The following is a 24264-nucleotide window of genomic DNA, read 5'->3' on the forward strand; positions in this document are numbered from 1 at the left end:
AGGGTTAATACCCATAGGCAAATGGCAACAATATTGGAAAATCTAGTAAGTGTCGATACATATAATTTATCAGCCCCAACTGGTTTGTCACACCTGATCTCCTGTTAAATCGTTCGCACATCCGGCAATTCGCATATACCACAGCTGGTTCGATTTGCAACGAACAACCAGAAGTGACTCTATAAATTAATATTTGGTACACGCATTTGTTAATAAGCGTAAAAGAATAAATAAGTCAATTTATATTATAGCAAAGTAATACTGTTTAATAACAATATAATTTATACGGATTGTATATTTTATTAATGTTTCGACTAACTTTGATTAATAAATCAAAGAAATCAAATATTCAAGATATATTCAGAATATTTTTTCAAGATTTTTTTTATACAAGATATAGATGTCCGTGTTTTAACTTTGCAATTTCATAGTAACGCTCTATAATAAAAAAATAATTATCTTAAAGATCGAAGATTATCGTAAGAATATTTTCAAAGAAAGGACATAAAAGGCTGTTTATTACTAATTCAACGAATAATCGGTTCTTTGAAAATCGTTTATTCAAATGTATGCAAAGCGAGAATGCACAGTGGGCTTTCCTTTCAATTGGTTGATGACTTCTTTTTCAATCGACGAACAAGCTCTGACTTGACAAACCTCACTTACATAATTAAGACTTTCAATGCAAAATACACGAGCCTTTACTCTTACAATATGTAGATGCTGTTTCACCAATAACACCTATTACATTGTGACGAACGTTTTCACTAATACATAGTAATTGTGACAGACAGATGCCAATCTTCCGCACGCATCTTCTGTGACGAAACTCAGTACTTATTCAAGCTACAAGCCATGTCCCAATATACACGTTACAGGTCTAATTGCACCAGCTATGGTTTTCATCATCGATGTAAATTTCATATTTTTATGTTGTCATAAATGTAACACAAAATTATAAATGCGTATAAATTTCTATATCAAGAAAACACAAATTACTATTCCTTGAACACTTTGAAAATAAATGTGCTCCAAAATGTATAAATGTAGTAGCGTAAAAATTTATGATCTTTTAAAAATTATTCTAATTTATCAAAAAATTTATCGTTTAGAAACAAGATTATATGCTTTTTGGTTTTTTATTTATCACATTTTACATTTATCTCTTTTTGGTAAATTTCATATAGAAACAGAAAAAAAAACAGTTTTGACAGTCGTGCATTAAACCGCAGATTGGTAAAAATGGGTTGCTTGTATAAATATATGCAAAACAAATATGTAATAAAAAAAATGAAAGTAATCAAAAATTCACGAAATAAATAAATCCAATGTGTGCGTATTGTTTTGTTAAACAGGCAACGAATACGAAATGTGATCATGCTCTCACGTTGAATGGGGAAAAAAACACGTTGGACATTTTTCTCGCATAAATCTGTAATAAAAAGGAACGAGGAAATTTTCGTAATACAGTTGCTTCCGTAACTGGGTGGTGAAACGAAGTGCTCGCGAACATCATAACACAACGCTGAGAATTTGGTGCCCGTTTTTTATCTCGCATTTTACTTACGCTGATCTCGGCGTGTTGTAAGCCTGACAAATACCGGGAGCCGCTTTACACACGTTCGAACAATTCATTCGCGACGTATTTCGTCCACAACCTCGAGAAAACGAAATTTACTTTATATAGGAACTCTTCTTTTCTCAGTCTGATTACAATCGCTTAATTAGGTCTCGAAAAAAATTACAATTAATTAGAAATATTGGTGATGAGTAACACCCAAGGTGAGAAGACGGTGTTTAAAAAACGCCTGTGACATGGAATAGAAAAATTCTTAGCGCAAAAAGTTTGGCTAGTTTCTCGCTGTGTGTCGTAATTGCATTTTTCCTTACAAAGTCATCCCACCGAATCGATGACTGGGAGGTTACCTCTCCGCGCCGCGTTCTCGTCTCTTTTTCTGTCCCCTCGCCGTCGCCAACGGTATATCAGGTAATGACGCGGGCGCGAAATTGGTTTGATGTCGGCCATTATCGGAGAAAGTTTACAGCGTTCGTGTTTTACCGGAGTTTATCATCTCAGTTTCTCCCCCTCCTACGTAGGGCTATCACCGTCTACTCGCTTCGGCTCAGGTAGTCGCGAATTAGGATACTCCTGCGCGCCGAAAATGTTTTACAATCATCAAAATTTATCTACCCTCTGGTTTACAGTATGTAGTTCCATGCCAAAGAAATAATCGTAACTTATGTGTCAGTTTTTTAAATTCTTGAATTTAATTATTACAACAATGTTCTTTCCAGCATATTAAACATAATAAATGAGAAACATTTAAAATATTTTTTTTAAATAATATTCTTCTAAATTAACCTTTATTTTTGTTATTGAATATTATTATATATGAATTATTAAAATTTTTTAATAACTGGAAAGAGATACTGAAACAATAATTTTGATTTCTCTTGATATTTTCGGAAAGTATTTTATTAAATCTGGGGATATAAAAAGTTTTTGCATAACTATCAACTGTATCATATTATACATAAAGTTACTATTGATTTTTAATGTTGTATAATAAAATAATGTGATAAGATATGCATTGAGATTAAAATGTATCTTTTTATTTGGTTCACTGAACATTAATATAATTTTAATTTTAGCCTATATGTTTTTTTGTTAGTTACAATTTTAGATAACGACAAATTATTTACATTACCCGTTTAAGTCGTAGTAATAATTGTTGAAATAATCGTTGCATTCAAGTTTCATATACGACGAAGTAGGACACTGCAGAAGAATTGAACTGTAGTGAATTCGTCAATGCATGCGAAAAACTTATTTGTTTATTTTACGCATTATAATAACCATTGACGAATGCACGAATCACCCGTTTCTCGTGCTGTTAACCAATCGTAGAACTCATACTGCCGCTTGTTGAAAACTAGTCTGTAATCAGGTTTCATTGTAACTTTGTTTCCACCTATTAGAACCTCATTCCTCTGATTACAGGTATCACGAAAATCGTCGTTTCCAACAATAATACAAACCAGAATCGCGTTCATTATTCTTCTCGAAGTCCCGGTAATCGAGTGTCGTACGAAATGGATGCATTCTAATTTTGTGTGAATAAAAAAATGTTTTGTTTTGAAGTATTTATGTGTTTAATTACATTATATTAATTTAAACATTCAAAAATACTTTGCTCAGAACACTGTTACCCATAATCTTTTCATATATTAACTCAATACTAATGTGCATTACATAATTACTTATAATTCTCCTGTAACTGATTAAATAAAAATACTTCTAAAAGTATATATAATTACGCAAACTCTCACACTTAACTGTAGAATTTTAGTTCCGCTGAAAGCAGTAATGAAAAAATTAATAAATGGTAAATATAACTCTCACTTAAGCATACATTCCTTTGCAGAGAAATTATCGCGGTTACTACGTTGATGGTCTTTCTAGTCCATCATCTTCGACGCTTGTGCTACGCCGACGTAATACACATCATGTAATAAGTAGTCGTTGCAGCGGAACTGTAACTCCGCGAATTGTTACTGGCGCCATTCACGTTAAATATGTCCCAAGGGAAACTTTCTCTGTAAATGTCAATCTGACAGATCTCCAGACGTATAAGGTTTCATGACAAATATAAATCTCAAAAGTCATGCACGCTATTTGGTGTCATTGAATACACTGATGCCGTTGCGTGTCACATCGTCGCGCAGTTCTTATTCAACGGTTGTGGGTCAGGTCCTTAATCGGATGTGCATACAGAACGAGCGGAATCGGAATCTGCAATTTAAACGGAATACGTCAGAGTTTTCACTCGGATGAATCACCAAGTGAAATCACGTATCTCCGCGTTCCGACGACGCTACGTACTTAGGGACTCCAAAAATACGTAACATATGAAAATCCTGCTTTCATTCTTCCCATCTGTAGATCCGAATGAATCACGAAAATTCATGCATTGTGACGAAAAGAAACTTCTTCCCATCGAAATTACATCTGAATAAATTTTTCAATCCGTCAAATTATTCTATTTTAAAAAAAAGATCGAAAATAAGAATGCATCAGACGAAAGATATATTAATGTTTTATGTGACAAGACTTCTCTCTTCCAACAATTTGAAAAATTAATTTTTACGACGCTCAGTGTACGAATATGCAAATTAATTGGAAGCTAAATGTACCTTAAATTCGTTATCAGAGGTCCGTCGCGAATGCCTACCATATATCTCAGAAGACATTCCCCTAAAAATTCTTTCATTTTCAAGGAATCTCTATAAAATTCCGAACATGGCACGACGACGCACAGGTTGGCGAAGCATATCCGCCATGCTCTTCCTATATCTCCACGAGACGACCATTCACAGCGGGTCATTAACATACATTCCTGTGGGTAGGCTTCATCTTCAGGGCCATCGGATCGCGGTGCACTTTCTCCCGAGACAAAATTTTGAGCGTGGGATTCCAAACCGACCGCTTTGAATCCGCAACTTCGCGTGGTAACGCACTTTGCGGTATAAAATGAACATAACTTACTATTAATCGTCTTTGATCGCATTCAACCGCAAAGTGTGCTTCTCACATTACGGCGCGTTTCAAAGATATGAAAATAAGATTTCGCTAAGTCACGATAAAAGATGACAGAGAATAGAAAGCAGATTAATGAATGTCCCATTCATACAATCTGTTACGAAAAGCAGCTGTCAGGTATTAAATAACTGTGACATATAATCAGTGTATCAATAATAATTTTGTTGTACAATTTGTCAAGTTGTACGTGCATTTGTGTTTGAATAAAAGTGTTTCGTAGATATTACACAGGCAGTAAATTAATCTAAACTATTTATGTTCTGATCTGAATAACAAATGAGCGAAGTTATTAGAAATATCAATGATGCACGTTTATATCCAACAGTCATAATAATTGCTTTAAATAATTAAATTTAGAATATCTGCACATTTATACGAACGCTAAACGCGTTAAGCTCACCTTGTAATAGAACGTGACTCCGTCACGTGAATGTATTTTATGCAGCCACTAAAGAGAGTAGAAGACTATGTGACACAATAACATGAAGCTGCAAAGGCCGTCGGAGTCTCGTGAAAGTGTCCTTGCCGCTTGAACTTGTGCAGCGGTTGTTATGCATCATGCCCGGCCATTATTAGCCGTGAATCAATGATTTATTACTCATCAACAGGCGTAATTTGTCTTTAGAACAGACATTTTATTTATTATAAATTGAATAATGCATCAACAAATTTTATTTTCTTAATTGAATTTTTGCTTACATAATCGTATATTCCGTGAATAAGAAACATTGAAATTGCTAATGTACTAGAATAATAACTTTCATATTGCAAGCTGAATGTCTTATTATTTTCAGATTACTTATTTTTTTATTTTTTATCAATTTCCCCCCTCCCCCTTTTTTTACGATTTCCCTTGGCGACAGGTAGATACGGCCAGTTCTATATTGACTTTTGATATTCCCCTCGTGGTAAAGCAACCTTGCCGTCATACCGTGCGACATTCCGCGATAACGCGAACGGCGTCAACGATCCTCAAAGCCCACGGCAATGTTTCCTAACCGACCATAACTATCGGCGAGAAACATCGTTGCATAAGCCTTTCGTAGAAGCGAGCCGTAACGAGAAATCTAGAAGGCCCCGACGTGCAAAGAAGGGCGCAACTTCCGTCAGAAGTGGGTAGGAACGATGGAGCGCGATACGTCGTCGACGTGTCAACTTGTCGCGCGGGCGATCCGTGCCACCAGGTGGAAAAAGAAGCGCGAGTCACAGACTGCGGGAGTGCGGTTGCACTTTCTAAGGCAGGCGCGTGGTAAATCTCTGATCGGTAAATCGCCGAGCGATTACGAGGCGTGGAAGCCGTCGCAGCGAGCTCACGGCGCGCTGCGTGCAAGACGCGATTCGTTCCGGTCGGTAGACGAAGGCGCCGGTAATAGCAGTAGTAGTAGTAATAGTAGTAGTAGTAGTAGTAGTAGTAGTATTAGTAGCAGCAGTAGTAGCAACAGTAGTAGCAGTAGTAGTAGTACTAGTAGTAGTAGTAATAGTAGTAGTAGTAGTACCCTTCTCCGGAAAATCCGGTCGTCCGACAATTGTGACCTCTCGTCGCGGGAAGGAAACCCTAAACGAAAAGGCAGGAGGAACAGAGTGAGAAAAGGAGAAAGGTCGAGGGATGGTACTCGAGAAGACTACTTGCTTCGATACCGCGAACCTTCTCCAAGGAGCATTTAAAACTGGCTGTGTTAATTTGTAGTATAAATTAGTCTGGTGTAGAAATTATGTCGCTTCTCTGTCAAGGAACACATACATGTTAATTAGTACGTTATTCAGAAAATGATAAAATAAAAATTGCAACCTTATTTGTAAACTGCCATTTAGAGTTACTTTGTAAATGCACGAACATAAGACAAAGCACTGTGAGATTAAACTTCAAAAAAATTTTGTCCAATACGTTTTGAAATTAATTTTAAAGTTAAAAAATAAAACTGTCGCATTACACATACGCTAAAGAGAGTTGCACATTTATTAATATTATATTTTTATAATTTAAAGTTTTACAGTTTTATTGTACGTTGCCTTTTGTGAAAAATGCAAATTAAAATTATGAGTAATCAAATATGTAATTGAAATAAATGGATTAATTCCATGACATTAAATTTTATTGTCGTCATGCGAGATCGACGAGAGTGATTCAAGATGCTTAAAGAGAATTAACATTCACCATAAACGACTAAGCGCCATTCAAATTGCTTAAGCTGTTCAAATTAAGTTATGCAATTAATCATTGCGAGAGCAAGATGGTAGGATATCATGTAAATAAATGTAAATTGGTTAGCACGCGACTACAATTGCATATCATAAGACTGCAAGATTTGATCACCGGATTAAATCGAACTCTTATTAAGGTGGTAGGATACTTAGCAAAACGCTCGAAAATCGTAGTAATTAGTATGAATAATAATTCGATAGGTCGTATACATCAGACAGAGTTTATTTCACCGACCGCGATAAAAATGCATACATACGCGCAACATCGTTGAAGAATCTGGTTATCTGGTAATACGAGTACTCGTCACGATAAGGAAATGCCGACGAATGAGGAGATACGAAGAGGAAGACGGAAGAATGGGTAGTCACCTCGATAAGAGAGACCTGCAGGTTCGTCCTCCTAGTCGCAAACTTGTTTGAATGCATTGCTTCCGAATGCAAATTGCAATTTGCCGCTGACGAGAAGAGAAACGGAAGTAACCCGGTGACGCAAAAGCGAAGAACGTTTCTTTAGGCGGTTTATAGCGTTCATTAGAGTTTGAGATCGCAGAACTTAATTTTATCGCTAGTTGTTTGATCATGGTTAGCAATGTTGATTGCAGTTTATCGTGCATTCACAGCGAAATTTTTTTTACGTTGCGAAAAAAGAGGTATTTAATTTTCTTAAGTAACAAAAACAATACCTTTTTGTGCTTGTGCTAATTTTATTTTAACTGAAAGTCTAAATCTAATTAAACTATCACTATAAAGTTGCTAAGCTATAAAACTTATCACTTTCATATAATTGATTGTAACGTAATTCAAATATTTATACATTATAAACGCTAGCTACGGAAGAAAACATAACAAAAATTGTAATGTATAGCGATAAAACAGCGAAAGAGATGACACAACCATCTGGAGATCTAAGGAAAACTTACACTCGTGTCCGTAGGGAAAACCTTCACTGTTTCCTTTGCTCCATCTCTCTATCGACATTCTTGAATACATTGATTTTTACTATATATCTCGATTTACTAGCAATGAAACGCGAAAGAATACTACTTTATTCGTTCAAAGAACTTTCAAGAAATTCTATTTTTTAAGTATAAAAAAATTATTAATACATAAAAAATTGTATTATTTATTATAGTTGCATATAATAAATGCAATTACAAACCATTCCGTTTATTAGATTATTCTTCGCAACAAGTATCAAAAGATGGCAAAGGTATTCATTTCCTTCGAACATTTAGCGAGTTTGTCAGTTTGAATGATGAATTAATTCTTGATTAACAACTCATAAGCGTGTCGAGGCGACGGATATCTATTGAAATAAATATTTTGTATGATATATTCATCTGAAGCGCAGACATTGAAGCATTACACAGAGATTTTTTTTAATATGAATATATCAGCGTAAGTAAAAAAGATAAAAAATATTTTGCTGTTATATTCCAACTAACTTATCCAATTAATGATGTTTGTTCTCGTAATGCATCCATTCTAGCATATTCATTTATATTTATTAATAGCTTAACTTCTATCACTTAAAGCAAAATAAAGGGAGATGTGAGGTATAATAAAAGTGTTTTTTTCATAATTTTTTAAAGGCTTAACATTGACACTTTAGAAAGTATTAAAAATTAATGATTAATATTAATAATTCCTGCTTCTATTTAAGTATGATGAGTCACATAACATTTACCATAAAATCAAATGTTACAGACGAGATGCACCATTCTTTGAAGTATTGAGACGGTGCGTCGAACAAAGAACAAATGTAATACCGGCACTATAATACATCTGTCGCAATTTCGAGGACAAAGTCGACGGCAGAGCGAAACGCATATAACTTATTAGCGTCTGACGCGTGTGTGCCCATTAGAATCGCGTAATACATTAGAATAACTGGCGCATCCATGGAATTTGGTATCAGAGAAATTCTGCCGATCGATGACAGGAGTGCGATGCGCGCTAGTCTCGAACTTTCGTTTCAACTAGTTCTCTCCCCCTCGTTGAATCGGCAATATCTTCCTGAATTATACGACTGTGCATTGCTATGCATTCTGCGCGGCCGTTGATGCAATGCCAGTGTGAGAATGCACGAGAAGGCGCGTAGGGCGTGTATTTCGCGTGTAACGATTGAATCGTCTCGTTGACGCAAAGTAATCAGGAAATTTAGTAATATTTTATATTTTTAAATGATATAACTGTAAAACATTAGCATTTGTATAATATAATATGAAGTATCAAAATTTCTGCTATATTATAATAAGATAGATATAAAAATTGCAACGGTTAATTTAAATAATCCCTGAAAACATATTTCAAAATTATTTTATGGCTTTGAATTAAAGCAATTTAAATATTTATCTAATGTCTTTGTATAATTAACACGCAAAAACTTTTTTAGCCTTTCACAAAAATAAATCCGATTATATCTTTCACAAATGTACATCTTGAAATTAAATCGAGACGTTATCTCGTATTGCTTCTGTGAATGACCACTTTCTTCACCTGTAAAGGCCTTCGCCTCGCAAGGCGAAATTTCTGACACACTCCTCGAGGCTTTTAGTGTCCGACTTACATAGTCAGATAATCTCATTCTATTTTATTCAATATATTTTATTCAATTATAGAAATATAATAATATAAAAAAATTATATATAAATATATATAATAATTATATATATAATATTTCTAAGATCATATAATATTTCTTTAATAGATTTTTATTTTTATATGCTAAATTTAATTAAAATTTCTATGTTATTGCAAATATTAAATTACAAATATATGTAAATAATTTTTATTTTAAAAAATTGACAACAATTGAATATATATGTCTTTTTTTAACAAATAATATAATATTTTTATAATTAACAATGTAATTGACACAATATTACATTAAGTTTTAGGATCAATAAATTGCATTAAAAATTTTATCTAAATCAATTTCGTTTATCATGCATTATCCATTATGTGGAATTCCATGACGAATCTATTCGCTAAGCAAATCGATTTGAACGTGATCTACGAATGTCACAGTCACGTAACGAGATGACAGTATAGAAGGCTAAGGTGTCGAGCTGTCTCATGCGGTCGAAAGTCTAACTGCTCGTAACCGTAACCAGACAGTCCAGATTCCCATACCCTTCCGATATTCGATGATACGGAGCGTGAAATCGAGTTTGCGTCGTTGTAACGACGAGATCAACGCACGACAAAGCGATCGGTTCAATGATCTGAGTCAACGTAACAAGCTTTTATTTATGCTTATTTATTATTGATGTTCGCGTCATAAAGTGAATAAAGAAATTGCTCTGGTTGTTTGACAGAATCTTTTTTCTCCTTTCTACATGTGCCCGTTTATGTGCATGAAAATAAAAAAACTTTTACAATACATAAATAACAGTATCTTTTTTTAAATTATATAATTAAACATTTCTTAACTTGTCGGTTTTATAGAGTAAAAAATACATATGTTAAAAATGATATGCTCTTTTGAAGAAAAATTATATCTACATCTATACAGATGGAAATGAGAAGAATTGAATAAATGTTTTGAAATCTAAACATTTATTAGAGACACGTACAAACAATTGTACATATGATACGCAGTCTGCTGAACATGCTTTATCGCACGCAGATAAAGATATACAATTGTAAAAGTAACGATGACGAAATTTCTTTAGAAAGTTACGGTTGTCACGTAAGTGAAGATATCTAGAGAGAAAAGTTAAATTTGTGTGGGACGATGGAGTGTTGTGAAGGAGAAAATCAGTCGCAAATGGTCCGAACAATATTGTAATGATAGATATTCAACATGGTAGAGAAGCGACTGTGTATTCATGCAACGTATGCTTCTTCATTCCGTTTGGTAGATTTTCCGCTGGCAAATGCCTGATGCGCACGACCAGACTTTACATTTTCTATGATAAGAGAAACTAACCGTTGTTACTTTCTTGAATTTTTATGTTTATGCCAAGATATTACGTAATACTTTTGATAATTTCAATCATGCGTATGATTGGATTAATTTTTATTTTGTTCTGATGTTTATGAGATTTTTTAAATCTATTTCTAAATTTGCACAATTACGCGAATGTCATTATCCTGAAAATAACTATAAATTATTAAGAAACATCCTATCGACTAGAATTGTTTCCTGGAACAGTTCTACACAATAGACTTTCAAGAAACGAAACAGATAGATTCAATAATCAACGGTATACGGTGAGCTGAATAAAAGTCAGATACCACAATCGGTAATTTTATCTCACTAATTTGCATTGTATAATATTTCTTTCATTATTGTGATAAATGCGTAAATCAAATTCGTAAATAAAAGAGTGAACAGTCAGTCATTATTCTTTGACCACAAATCGCTTACTTTGTGCTGTTCCGACTCGAGAAATAGAAGACATCTCATGAAATCCGATGTTCGACAATCGGAGAAAGTGTCTTGTTCTATCATAAGCGTGCTTACAGAAATTTTTATGTTTACTCTCCTACCTGACAAATACGAAATCTCGCAAACACATACGCTTACACAGAAAACATTTACGTAATCCGATCATATGAAGAAAATATTGAAACGAGTAAATGTTCATGTCGTAACATATAGCAATACCTGGAAACAACTAATCGCCGTTCAAACTGTTGTACATGCCCAGAAGCTGAAATGAGAATTAGATCATGCTACACTTTTCCCATTGCTTCGTGGATCAAGAGATACAATACAATACTGTTACTCTAGTCACGCACAATCGGCATGCTACGCGCCAAAAATACGTCCGTAGGCAATTTGAACTAATCATTAAGGTGAAGTGAACCAATGAGCTGAAATAGGAAAAACGAGATTCTGTGCCAATTATTTTCTTCAAAAGACATTCTAATTAAATTATAAAATAACGACTTATCTATAAAAATATTATCGCTTTTTCGTTTGATTGTAAACATACTAGAAACACAAATTTATACTTTATTGGATTATATTAAAATTTATTATTTTTGAATTTTTAATTTAATTAATATAATATACGTATATTACATTAATAATATTTATTATATATGTATATATAAATTATTTTTAAATAGTGCTTTTATTTTACAATGCAATTAATTTCAAAAAAGATTACAATAAAATAATATTGTATCATGCATCATAAATTTGTAAATTCTAAAATGCAAAATAAAGCATTAAATAATGAAAGGTTTATGTTAACAATTTATGTTAAATAAAATCTTATTTAAGTATATTGTTATCTCGTAAAGATCTCATAATAATTAAAATTTCTCTATTTTACGAATAAATTGTAGTACATGCTTATTATAATGATTACTCATTATGTGTAATTTACATTTTTCTAAGAGATAAACTTATCTATCCATATATACCTTATATATAAAGTAATTAGCAATTTAGAGTAATAAATAAAATTGTTCGAACTAATTGCATACATATGTTTCACAGCTATTATAATCACTTTTACTTAATTATATGTTTAATACATATTTACATATTCTGTTCTCGTAAATATGTATGAAATAAAATTTTCTAGAGCAATTTCTTTATAAACAGATATCAAATCATCTGCTGAACAAATAAAATACAATTTTATTATCTACACTAGAGATATGTGATAATATAATATAATGATAATATAATATATATTTAAATAAACTTTTGTGACTTGGAACATCAGTAGCAATCGTAAATGAAATAAGAAATGAGCTTCATTTATCGCGGACGCACTTTACTTTCTATACATATCGACAGAACATGCATCATTAAACATTATATTTGAACGGCAAGCTCGTCTTACATATCAACCGTAACTGGTTGTTAGTGTAATCTAGATGAAAGTGAATGCTGTAATTTAATCAATAAACGAGCATTTGTTGAGTATAACAGGTAACTTAAATTACATGCTACTTAACCGTAAGTTAATTTAACTCATGACTTATTAAATAACATAAATTACTATTATAATTTTGTTACTATTATAATTTAATTATTATTTAATAATATCTGTATAATATAATAAAACATTTCACATTAAGTTGACACATAAATGTAATACTCCTAAATAAAAATTTATGAACTTAACGTAAAAAAATGTGTCGAATTATATCGCGCTATCTTCTCACCAATAAAAAAAAATCAATATTTATAAATGATTAATTTTCTGCAGCTGACTGTACTCGATCGACTTTTCTTGCCCTCTTTCATATATCGAGGCCACACGTGACCTTGTTTTGAGCGCAATGGGATGCAAATTTCTCGGTTTCGCTTGTACGTATGGATGAGACACGATGCCGATTTCCTGGAGAAAATTACCAATGAATTAACTGTTCTATTATCGAACAGAAGAGTAATCAATATGTTGCGCCGCGATTGTTAATGATCACGATGACGACATCAATAGTTATATAACACATTTGAATAAAAATTCAATTAATTTTATCTGGGAATATAAATTCAAAAAATCCGAGTGCACATATATAAAATTTAACATTTTTTATTTTCTTTTTATGTATATATCCTATAAAACTTAGCTCATTATAATAAAAATAGTTTTTATTTCTTACATTTGCATTAAGTATTAAGAGAGCAACTTATGTAATGCTCATGTAATACTTTTCCGCTTTTTTAAGCATGCAACTTTATTACGAGAATTGTGTGCAAATCTTGAAATTTTTGACACGATGCAAATTAACATAGTAAACATTTTTTCACGGTGCAGTACATGCATAAATTTAAATTTATTGGTGTTTTAAATTCGTCAATGTTGCACGATGTGGATCAATAAATACGTTTGCAAAAGTCCAGGAAGTATTTACAAAATTAATAAAAGGATTTATTAGGATATTTTTTATTAAGATATTCTTTATTCCTATTTGGGATATTATCCTTTCAAAAACTTTCACGTTTTTATTTATTTAGTAATATTAGTTGACTAGTTTAATTGGTTGATAGTCTTATTAGACTTTATTACAGTAGCAGATTAATAAGAAATACACTGCTAAGTACATTTTATGAAAGATTTTAGAGTATTATTTGCTATTGTGAAAGTAGTTGCTTACTATCTTATTATAACAAGAGGTTATTTAATATTAATCAGCAATCACATTATGAGTTGCACTTTTACATATCTCGGTCTCACCATAATCATCAGTGTTATTATCAGAAATGAAGAGAATCGTACACCAAGTAATGTTTTTTCACCAACAAAAAGATTTTCTCCACTGCATGTGTCGCATAATTAACCTTAATTGAGACTTAGAAATGATAATTTCTTTATTCTTTCCTTTCTTTCTCGAAGAGTTCAAGGCTCTAACATAGATCAAATAAATCTCGTATGTCAAACGACATATGTGTCTATTTATATACAAATTAATCAAAGTTATGCATATAATATAACACAGATTAAATTATTAAAATATTTTAAATTTACCTGCAAGCTTCTTGTAAAAGTAGTAACAAGAAAATAATTATTTCCAGTGCTAATTTAATTAATTAAACATTTAATATATTTTAATATATATTATAGTTCAAAATATTTCAACTTTAATATGGTACCAATATTTAATTAAAATTTGTGCTTTACCATATTATCTCATATCTCTTCTCGTAAATTTTTTTCATATTTTCACGTGTCACTCTACACTCTGATATCCGTTATGATCGTCGTGTTATACCTGGAAGGTAGTCGCAACACATGCCATCTCTCGCTTAGAATGATGAAAAAGCGTAACCGACGAGTCGATGCCCGCCGGAGATTTGAGCCAGCAATGAGGATGAACCCTCATTCGGGCTGCACGTATTTCCCAGGCCGTTTCCTCGTCATAAAATGAAACTATTATTTTATCAGTTTTCTCCTCGCATTTTTGTTCTAGTCGAGTCGAGGAAGTTCTATATTTCCTCATTTGTCTTTTCGTTTTTCTTACTTCTTTGTCCATCCCGCGCGCTGGTGGCCCTTCTCGTGTGTCTTAACCGAAGCTCACGAGACTGCTACGAGAATAGAAAGGAACAAGACTGTATACAAGAAGGCTGTACAGCCGTTGGCTGCTGGGATACCAAAGATTCCTTCAGAGATTGCGGACGGAATTTCGCTGCAGTGACGGACGAACTCCTCTCCACGTCTTGTCTTATCTTACCCCTGCCGGTATTATAGCCACGTCCCCTTATACCCCTCCCAAGGCGGAGGTATCCTACGCCAGACAGATAAAATTCCAGGAAAAGCGAAAAGGGCCTTCTCCAACTCCCTTTTCCTCTGGAAACAGGAACCTTCACGGGAGCGAAACTACGCTGCCGTATCCCATATCCTGCGACGTCGGAAGGAGACTCTAAATCGAAAGATCCCAGTTTAGATGGATCCTGGATGCTTGAGGTGCTAGATCTCCCGTCATTCGAAATCGATTCGGCATGTCGGCAAACACTTTTCGTCATCAAACCGCTCCCCGCGCGCCTAACGGATAAAATCACTTTTTATGTACGCAGGAATCATGTCACGGGTTAAAATAATAATTGATAAGATTACACATTTTGTTATCTATATGTATATTTTTTTATTTCTAGATATTTTAAGTTTAAAGCTGACACTTTTTAATAAAAAATATTAAAGTATCAGCAATTTTTAATTTTCAGATAAATCTAAAAACTTTTACAAAATAGATTCGACAGAGTATTATATGTGCGATTAATTTTCAATATAAAGAATACATTCGTTTAAATGTACGAATATAAAATGCTTTGTCTCTTAATTTCAAGAGCAATAAAACATTTATTTTAAAAAATTGGCTAAAATTTAACTTATTAAACAATCATGTAACCATATATTCACGTGGAAAGTTTGTTAAATAGCTTCGCAAACTCGAAAATTTATGCATACCTAGGATGTCAAAAGAGGAAGTAGAACGAGTAGTGAAAGTTAAGATAAGGGATTACATTTTAGTGAAGCAGAAATTCACAAACTTACGCAAAATTGCGAATATGAGATGCCCCCTCAAACTGTTACGAAAATGTGATAAAGTAAGACAATACCACATGTTACAACAACTTCTCGTTGTAATAATGTTCCATTATATTAGCTCTACTCCTGCTGTTTCATGAATATTCATCCTTTTTCATAATTATTATCTCCTTTGTAAAAAGGTTTACGCAATTACACTACATCGATATAAACGTTTAGGTCTCTGTTATATTATTTTTATTCAACAAAGAGATGTAATTACTGATTTTATTATTTATGCAACAATATAAAAAATAATTGATCGGTAAAGACAATGACAATTGGTATATAAGAGAGATCAACTGAATCGAATGAGGAAGTTACATTGGTTTCTGGATCATGGTCAGAGTTCTCAAGGTCAAACACCCTTCGTCGATGGAACCTGTTTGGAACACGAGAAGAAAGTCGTGGCCCAAACCTGATTGTCGATCGCCTCGATGTCTGAACTTTCGTGCCGGCCTCCTTTTCAAATATCCTCGATCTCCCGCTTTTATCTCATCACATTTTATGTTCGTCTCTTTCTGGAGGCTGCGCGATTTATCGTTGCATCCATTCGCTCTCACCATTTCATTTAAAATTCAAGCAATACATAATTGGGATCCCCGGTCCAATCTTACTAAGATACTTTATGAGATATAAAAAAAAATTAGAGATCAAAGATAAATATAGATATAGAAAGTATTAATAAGAATGAACGAGGCAAAGAAAGACTATTAAAAAATATATCTTAGTTACAGAAATTTTAAACCAATATTATTTTAATTAATTATTATAGACTAAAATTTGTAAAAAAATATTATTTAGGTACAATAAATTATATATATACATATAATTTATTGTAAACCGTTATTATATAGAGAATTATATTATCTATAATAACTATTATAGAATCTCGCTCAAGATGGAAATTATGAAAAATCAGAGACATGTAATTAATTAATTCTAATCGCGTCAACATGCACAGCTTGCAAACGGCAACGACAAACCAAGTTATTGCGCTGTGATACGTGCTGGTGGAATCTGGCAATAAAATTTGCATTAATCGTTCTCGACTGGCGGAGAGCACAGGAAACGGAAACGAAGAAAAGTAGAATATATAATAATGTACGGCGCGTATATTAGAGAAAAGAAAAAGAAGATATAATTATAGTCACGAAATTAATCGTGTATTTTATATGTTTGATCAAGTATCAAAACAATATATCAGCTAATGGTGAAAGCAAATATTTGTAAAACGTACTTTCTCCTTATTAGTAATAATTACCGAACAGCGACAAAATTTTCGAGGAATGCTGACTTTTAGTAAGCATCAGCATTCACTGGAATAGAATTAAACGCCTCAATATCATTAATACAAAGGCGTGCAAAAGATTTAAGAATTTATAAGAAAATAAGAGAGGGACACTTTAGTATCGAGACAAGAACGAACGTGAAACAAAGATGGAACAAAGCACTTAGATGGAGGGTCACGAACTCGAGTTAAAATGCCGCGAAGATGACGACTATTACTTATGAACTATTTGCCGTCATATGATTTACGGCGCGAGTCGTCGCTAACTATGTACATAGATTTAGATGATGTCTGGTACAAAAGAGTCGAAGCAGCACATAAAGAAAGAAATCGACGAAGAAGACCAGAAAACTGTATGAGGCATAACAACGCATGGTGAAAAAAAGAAGGAAATAAAAGAAAGTGGAAAAGCTGGAAGCAACCACAGAAGCAACCGCGAAGGCCACCGGTTCACCCAGTGACTGCTCGTTACTCTGGCACGTCTCCAAATCTACTCTACAAGCTTTTTCTATTTTACTCCTTAGTTTTCCGTTTCGCCTGATTTATTGCTATATCACGCATCACAATTCGGCCGCTCAGCAGTCGCCATCATTCGTGACTGCGACCGATGTCGTGACGCATTGGCCCGTTAAGTGGAACAGAGACCTTAAAAATTTTATTTATTTGTAACGAAAATCATTGACGTTTTGCTGACATTCTATAGAAAACTATTTTATTTCAATTAGAAATACCGACAAGTATATACTGCAAACATAAGATACATTTATAATTTATAACGAATGTTATCTTTACTGAAGCTCAAGGAATCATTTTAAAAGTTTCTATATAATCATATGTTCATTTGTATATAGCATAGAAATAATTTATCAATTTTAACATAATTTGGTTTCTGATTTTCTTGTAATATAAAAAATTCCTATTTAAACACACTTTTCACAATCATAAAATTTTAATGTCGAGAGATAAGATTCTTAACACAAAATCATAATACATAAAGGGTTGTAGCTGAAAAGAACGGTATTTATGTTGGAGCACTTTTTTCTCGTTATGTACGTTTTACAGGTGTTTTAGCAATTAGCAGTTGAATTAGCGCATTACATATGGGACAGAACTTGCACATAGATTACGCGTAATACATAGATAACGCACCCATTATTAAGTCCCATGTTTGTCCGTAACGTTGCTTTGCAAACGACCGGGACAGTTTCAGGAGCGTCCATCATCCACGGAAATAGTTGAAATTCTCTGGGTAGCCGCCGGAAGCGTGAAAGTATACATCGCACGTGTACAAAACGCGAACGAGTGTGAGTCTCCGGATGCCGTATATCTTTGTAATAAACTCAGGCGACCCCAGCCCATTCGGCTGCGCGCTACCCTTATGACCGTCGACGTTAATTACCAGAATAATTACCCAGGATGGAAATCCAAGCCTTACATAGACGTGCTTTGTAGTGTTAGTCGGACAGGTCAGGCGGCACGCATGATCCTTTTAATACAGTGATCCTACATATTATACGAATAATGAAATTTTTATTTTTGAAAATGGAATACTACTATTTATTCAGATAATATTTATTTATAAATATTTAAATTGGATAGCTTGTAAATAATATAAGAGGAACCAAATACTTGTAAAAAGAAAAAAGAGTTAAGTCATATTTAGGAAAAAAATATAACATATAAATATGACATTTTAAGAATTAATTTACATAAAGTTGTTTTCATTGTGTAAATAATTTATAATATAAAACTATCTATATATTTTATAATATTGTAATAATATTAAATTTAATCTATTTAATAATTTTTACCCACTATCTTATTTTTCTCTCTTTAAAATATAATTAATAAAGCAATATTCATTAACTTTATTGTATATCAAGATAATGTGAGGACATTTTTTTACACAAAAAATTCATCTTTCAATAAACAATTAAAAAATGTTTATTTCTTTATTTCGTAATCGTATTTTTCACTAACGATCGAACCTTCTACACTGACACCCACAGATAATTCGGACGACGATTGTCGCTCACGAAACGAACAAGGAAAAGTCTTGCCTTCTTGGAAATTCGCCAAAACCGTGGCACGAACTCTCAATTTGCTAGCCAGTTTGACTTTCTACGTGCCCGAAGTATACATATCTCCAACAAAGAAAAACATATATGTATATATATATATATAGTATATATAATATGTTAAAAACTAAAAATATATAAGAATCTAAAGATAGTTTTTACATAATTACTGTTTATAATACACTATACTTGTAGATGGTCAATGGCAGTCATTCATAGGATCTCTCTCTCCCTCCCTTCCTCCCTCCTTTTCTCTCTCTCTCTCTCTCTCTCTCTCTCTCTCTCTCTCTCTCTCTCTCTCTCTCTCTCTCTCTCTCTCCCTCTCTCATTGGATTCTTTTATATTAAAATTACTATAATACAGTACTTTCTCCTATTTTATTCATTCTATATTTACAGTGGATGATCACGAATAGGTATATCATAGATATATCGTGCGTACGTATGCACACGTGACAATAAGCCCAGTCCTTGTTTTTTCCTTACGAGCGTACATCTACACGAAAATGCAGCGGACTTGGTATCCGCAGAAGAACAGAAGTTACTTAGGAAATTGGAGACATATCCTCTCTTTTCTTTTCTGTCCGTCACGGTTACCTACAAGATACATTCTGTACTGCGATTCTTCTTGCAAGAAGCGATAGACGAAGATGAAGGAGAAGAAAGAAGGAAGGAAGGAAGGAAGTAAAGAAAGGAAATAAAAAGGAGGGAAGGAAAGAAGAAATGAAAGAAGAAACGGAGGTATAAAAGAAAGAAGAAGAGAGAAAGAATAAGCGAAAAGAGCGAAGGCGAGAGAGGAGATGTGCTCTCGCATAAAATTCTCGTTACCTCACGTACTATGTATCGAGCAGCTCTCGAAACGACACGCTGATCCTCACTCCTTCTCATCTCCTTCTTCTTAAACCATCCCCCTTCCTGTTCTGTCTTCAAACCCCGGCATACCGCCGCTCGTCCTCGAAATTGCATTTCGCTCGACTGTCGCGGCTCGTTTGCTCGAATGCGCCGAGAGGTTCCCGGGAATAGGCTGCCTTTAACTTGGAGGCTGGCAGCGGTGACGATGATAGTGATGATGAAGGCGACGACGGTGGTGCACAGTTCTATTAATTCGAATTACGGAAACGGACTTTACACCACACGTCGCAAATACGTGCAACGTCTGTTTAACTGCAATCCCGCTTAGTTAGTATGTCGATGCGAACGTACGCGAGCCCCTCATATCCGTGGGGCATGTCGAACATTCGGCAGAACGAGAATATCGATATACATACGCATGCTAGAGGCAATCGTGGCGTATGTATGTGTGAGTGTACGTGTGTCTTGGATGGTTCAAGTACCTCTCGTAAACTTTCAAATAACAGCAGCGTCGTGAACTTCTCAATATTTATTCAAAATATATAAATATATTGGAAAAGAGAGAGCATATTTAGAGAAAACATCCACATAGAACAATAATAAACAACAATTTTGTTACAAACATCGTAATCAACTTTATACAAATAAAATTTACACTGAACTGTTGTAAAAACTGTTTAAACATATAAATTTTAATGGGAGACTGAGAATGATAAAAATGTCTATAATATCTGCAACAATCGACATAGACCAGTCTTTCGAGCGCGTTACATGCATGCTCGATTCTTTAAAATAAAGTTTTCCAAAATAAAATTTACCGCGGACTTGCAACCGTCGCGAAACTTTGATAAATGGGATTCTTAAAAGTTTCCATCTCTCTAGCATTAAGTAAAATTTCCATATCGCTATCATATTTATGCGTACAAGAGAACTTACGTTGCACAACGATCAATTGTGCCGAAAGCAACCGTACTTTACGTTTTTGCTATAACGTCGCGAAGAAAATAGTTTGAAAGTATTCTCAGAATCCACTTCCTATGACGTTTTCCATGTTCTCTATATCCGACTGCATGCTATGCGAAATGATGAACGATCTTTTCTGCATCCTGTATGAACGTTGTGCGCATACAATGTCAATTTTAGCCGCATGTATCAAATTTGGCGAGGGAGACGCATTGCTGTCGCTTCAAGTAAACTGATATTAGACATATATTTGCGATCCTAAATACGAAGTTATTTTATTTCTTAACATTCCATGGCAGATATGTATATTATATGCAATGTAATAACAAATTTATTTTTAAAATAACAAGATTGGTATATTGTTTCCGTATAATAGATGTAAAAAAAAACTTGACTACACAAAAGATAAATTGTATTTATTAAAAAAGTCTCTCGCTTTTTAATTTTTTTTTAAACAGAATAAGTACAACCTTATAGATTTAATCAGAGATCTTAGTATTATTTCTTCGTAAATATATATTCATGAATTATACCTTGTTACACAAATGTATATACTATCTTAATATTACGCTGTCGCATGTCCAAATACACCTTTCATTTAGTCGCGTGTAAATTAACGAGGTAGCGGAATATAGCATCAGAAATAACGAGATAGAGTGGAGTTGCATCACCTGGTCTGACGTACAATAGAAAGACCCACCTGAGCATTCCGTCTAAATTCAATTAAGAAGAATGAAGCATGTTCCAAATATTTTGCTGAAACGTTTAAAGAATATTTCTATCTTGGAAGGCAAAATTAAAAAAAGGAAGACTTTTGAAAAAGGAAATTTGAGATAAAGAACAATGATGAAATTTTAGAAACCCAAATTAAACTTGAAATTATGCTGCTTTTATATTTGATCTGAAGAACTAATTTTCGTGATCTGATATAAAGTGATTAATTTTAATTATTTTGTATTTTTTTTAATAAATTTTCTGAGTTAACTGAACATTTTATAATACAAGATAAATTTCCAACAATTATTTCATTAATTGTAAATACCATCAATATCAACGTACATTGTCGAATATTGATGCACATTCAGCACTTTTCCACAACAACACATAATGTACAAAGCTTCGTCTACGGACCGTCATTTTCTCGGAAAGTGCACGGTCCATAAATCCGTCCCGCAGCGACGAGCCCCACCTGCAGAGGGTTTATAGCTAATAAACGCAAATACCTACCGCGCTGCTTATGCGGAATACGTAAAATATTGATACACATTAACTATCGAAACGACGGTGTCGTCGTAGAGAATAGTGATTCGATGTCCCAAGTAGTATATAACTACATTAATTTTAATAACTCAAACGGAAAATAAAGCGCTCATTCTTCTATATGGTAAAGAATCGCATTAAAGAATTTGTTACTATTAATTAGATCTTGTGATTATGTACGTTTATATATTTTTAATAATATTTTCTCTTTTTATTTTTGTCAATGAATTACGAGTTATAAATCAATTTTGAATAATTTACATTAACCTTTTTGTTAAATGGCTTACAAATATAACGCATTCTATTTAGTATTTATCAGCAAATATTTTAGACAGGTACTGAAGCACATTTCTGCGTAGTCGATATCAAAGATATCGAGAAGATATCGCGCTTTTTACTTGACAGATCGTGACAGATACGCCCGACACCAGCATTCAGCATCGAACGAAATTGAAGAACAAAATGTAAAAAAATGCGATGAACATTTTATTCATGTTAAGTGTCACATTACGACGATCCCGTATTAACATTTAGCCTGCTAAAAAGGAAGTGAATAATCTGTTAACATCCTTCACACTAGTAATTAGCATTATGTTACATATGATTATACGAGAAAAAGTGAAAGCATATGTTCTTCCTACTTTTCGTCACGTAAATCAGGAAGTAAAATTGTCTCTTGTATGTCAGTAATAGAAAACTTGTGGACTTTGACCGCAACATATTCCATTATTTATGGATTTTTATTAAAACGTATTCAATAATCATTCTAGAAGGTGCAAAATATAGTCTTGTTACATATTAATTTTAAGCTGTTACACACGATTTAACCACAAAAATGTTACGCTAAGTGTTAATGGCGACTTTCTTAAAAATTATCATCAATTTAATCATTAAGATAATTTGATAATTAAGCGGAGCAGCAATTCTTAATATCATCTATAGATAATGTAATATTATTGTTGCTATATAGTTGTTCAGAATAATTACAGAAATAATATCTTATACACTAGAAAAAAAATTGAATAACATTTTGCCATTTATTGCAAACATTGTCACAATAATGTAATTATATTAAGCTTGACTTTAATAGAGAATTTTTTTCTGTATCCCACATTACTTTATCTTCTTGATGTAAAATATAATAATTTGAGTACTAATCTCCATGATACTTTCACAATTTTGCGTTTTATGATAAAATGATAAATTTTATTTAATAAACGTATGTGTCAATGTTTAAAGTAAAATTAATTAGTGCATTGCTACTATTCAATATTATTAGATATTAATGATAATTGTTAGAAACTAAAAGCAAAATTAGTTTTGAAATAAATTAGTTTGTAATGTTTGTACTAAAAAGAAAAATTAATAGCCATTTTATTTTTTTAATATTTAATTGACGAATATTTTTAGGGAGTTAGTAAAATCAACAATTTGGTTTTTTGGCAATATTTATTTATTCAACTGAGAAAAAACTAGCACGTGAAATTTATCTACATTTTGATGGAATTTTTTTACTTTATATTAATATTAGTATACTATATACACATATGTATATATGAATGCATACATGTAAAATTATTATTTGTTATTAATAATAGCAAATAATAACTTTTGTATAACATTTATACCGTTAAATTAAATTTCACAAAAATTTATTAACATTAATCTTATAAGAAATATATAATAGTAGCATAGAAAATATGTTTTAGTTATATTGTTTTTTATATTGTGCTAATTTAAACTATATTTGTATATTTACAATAATAATATAATACATATATTATGCAATAATATTAAATTATAAATTATAATATTAAACATATATGCGTTCTTCTAGAATATTAATTAAAATTTAGTCGAAATTGAAAAATTATTAGCAGAACGCGGTAAACATAAAAAATAAAGCAATAACTTTTTAATTTCTTTTGTCTATTTTTTATAAATTACTTTTTTAGTGTCTTTAATCGCAAAACATGTACGAAAAAATGAGCCTGACATACCTTGCTAATATTACTTCCCG

The 24264-nt window shown here is 32.7% G+C and overlaps 1 protein-coding gene and 1 long non-coding RNA gene across 5 annotated transcripts in view; both read right to left on the reverse strand.

The window, feature by feature from the left end:
• Positions 1 to 24264, reverse strand: part of LOC105834520 (nucleolysin TIAR) — a 532534-nt gene that overhangs the window by 499796 nt on the left and 8474 nt on the right. The gene's annotated exons all lie outside the window — the stretch shown is intronic.
• LOC118648917 lies at positions 19021 to 23511 on the reverse strand. Its single transcript, XR_004965509.1, has 2 exons — positions 19998 to 23511; positions 19021 to 19766 (listed from the first exon to the last, which is right to left on the reverse strand). It is a non-coding gene; the product is annotated as an uncharacterized LOC118648917 (long non-coding RNA).

This window comes from Monomorium pharaonis, chromosome 1 (genome assembly GCF_013373865.1).
Source record: "Monomorium pharaonis isolate MP-MQ-018 chromosome 1, ASM1337386v2, whole genome shotgun sequence".
Lineage (NCBI taxonomy): Eukaryota > Metazoa > Arthropoda > Insecta > Hymenoptera > Formicidae > Monomorium > Monomorium pharaonis.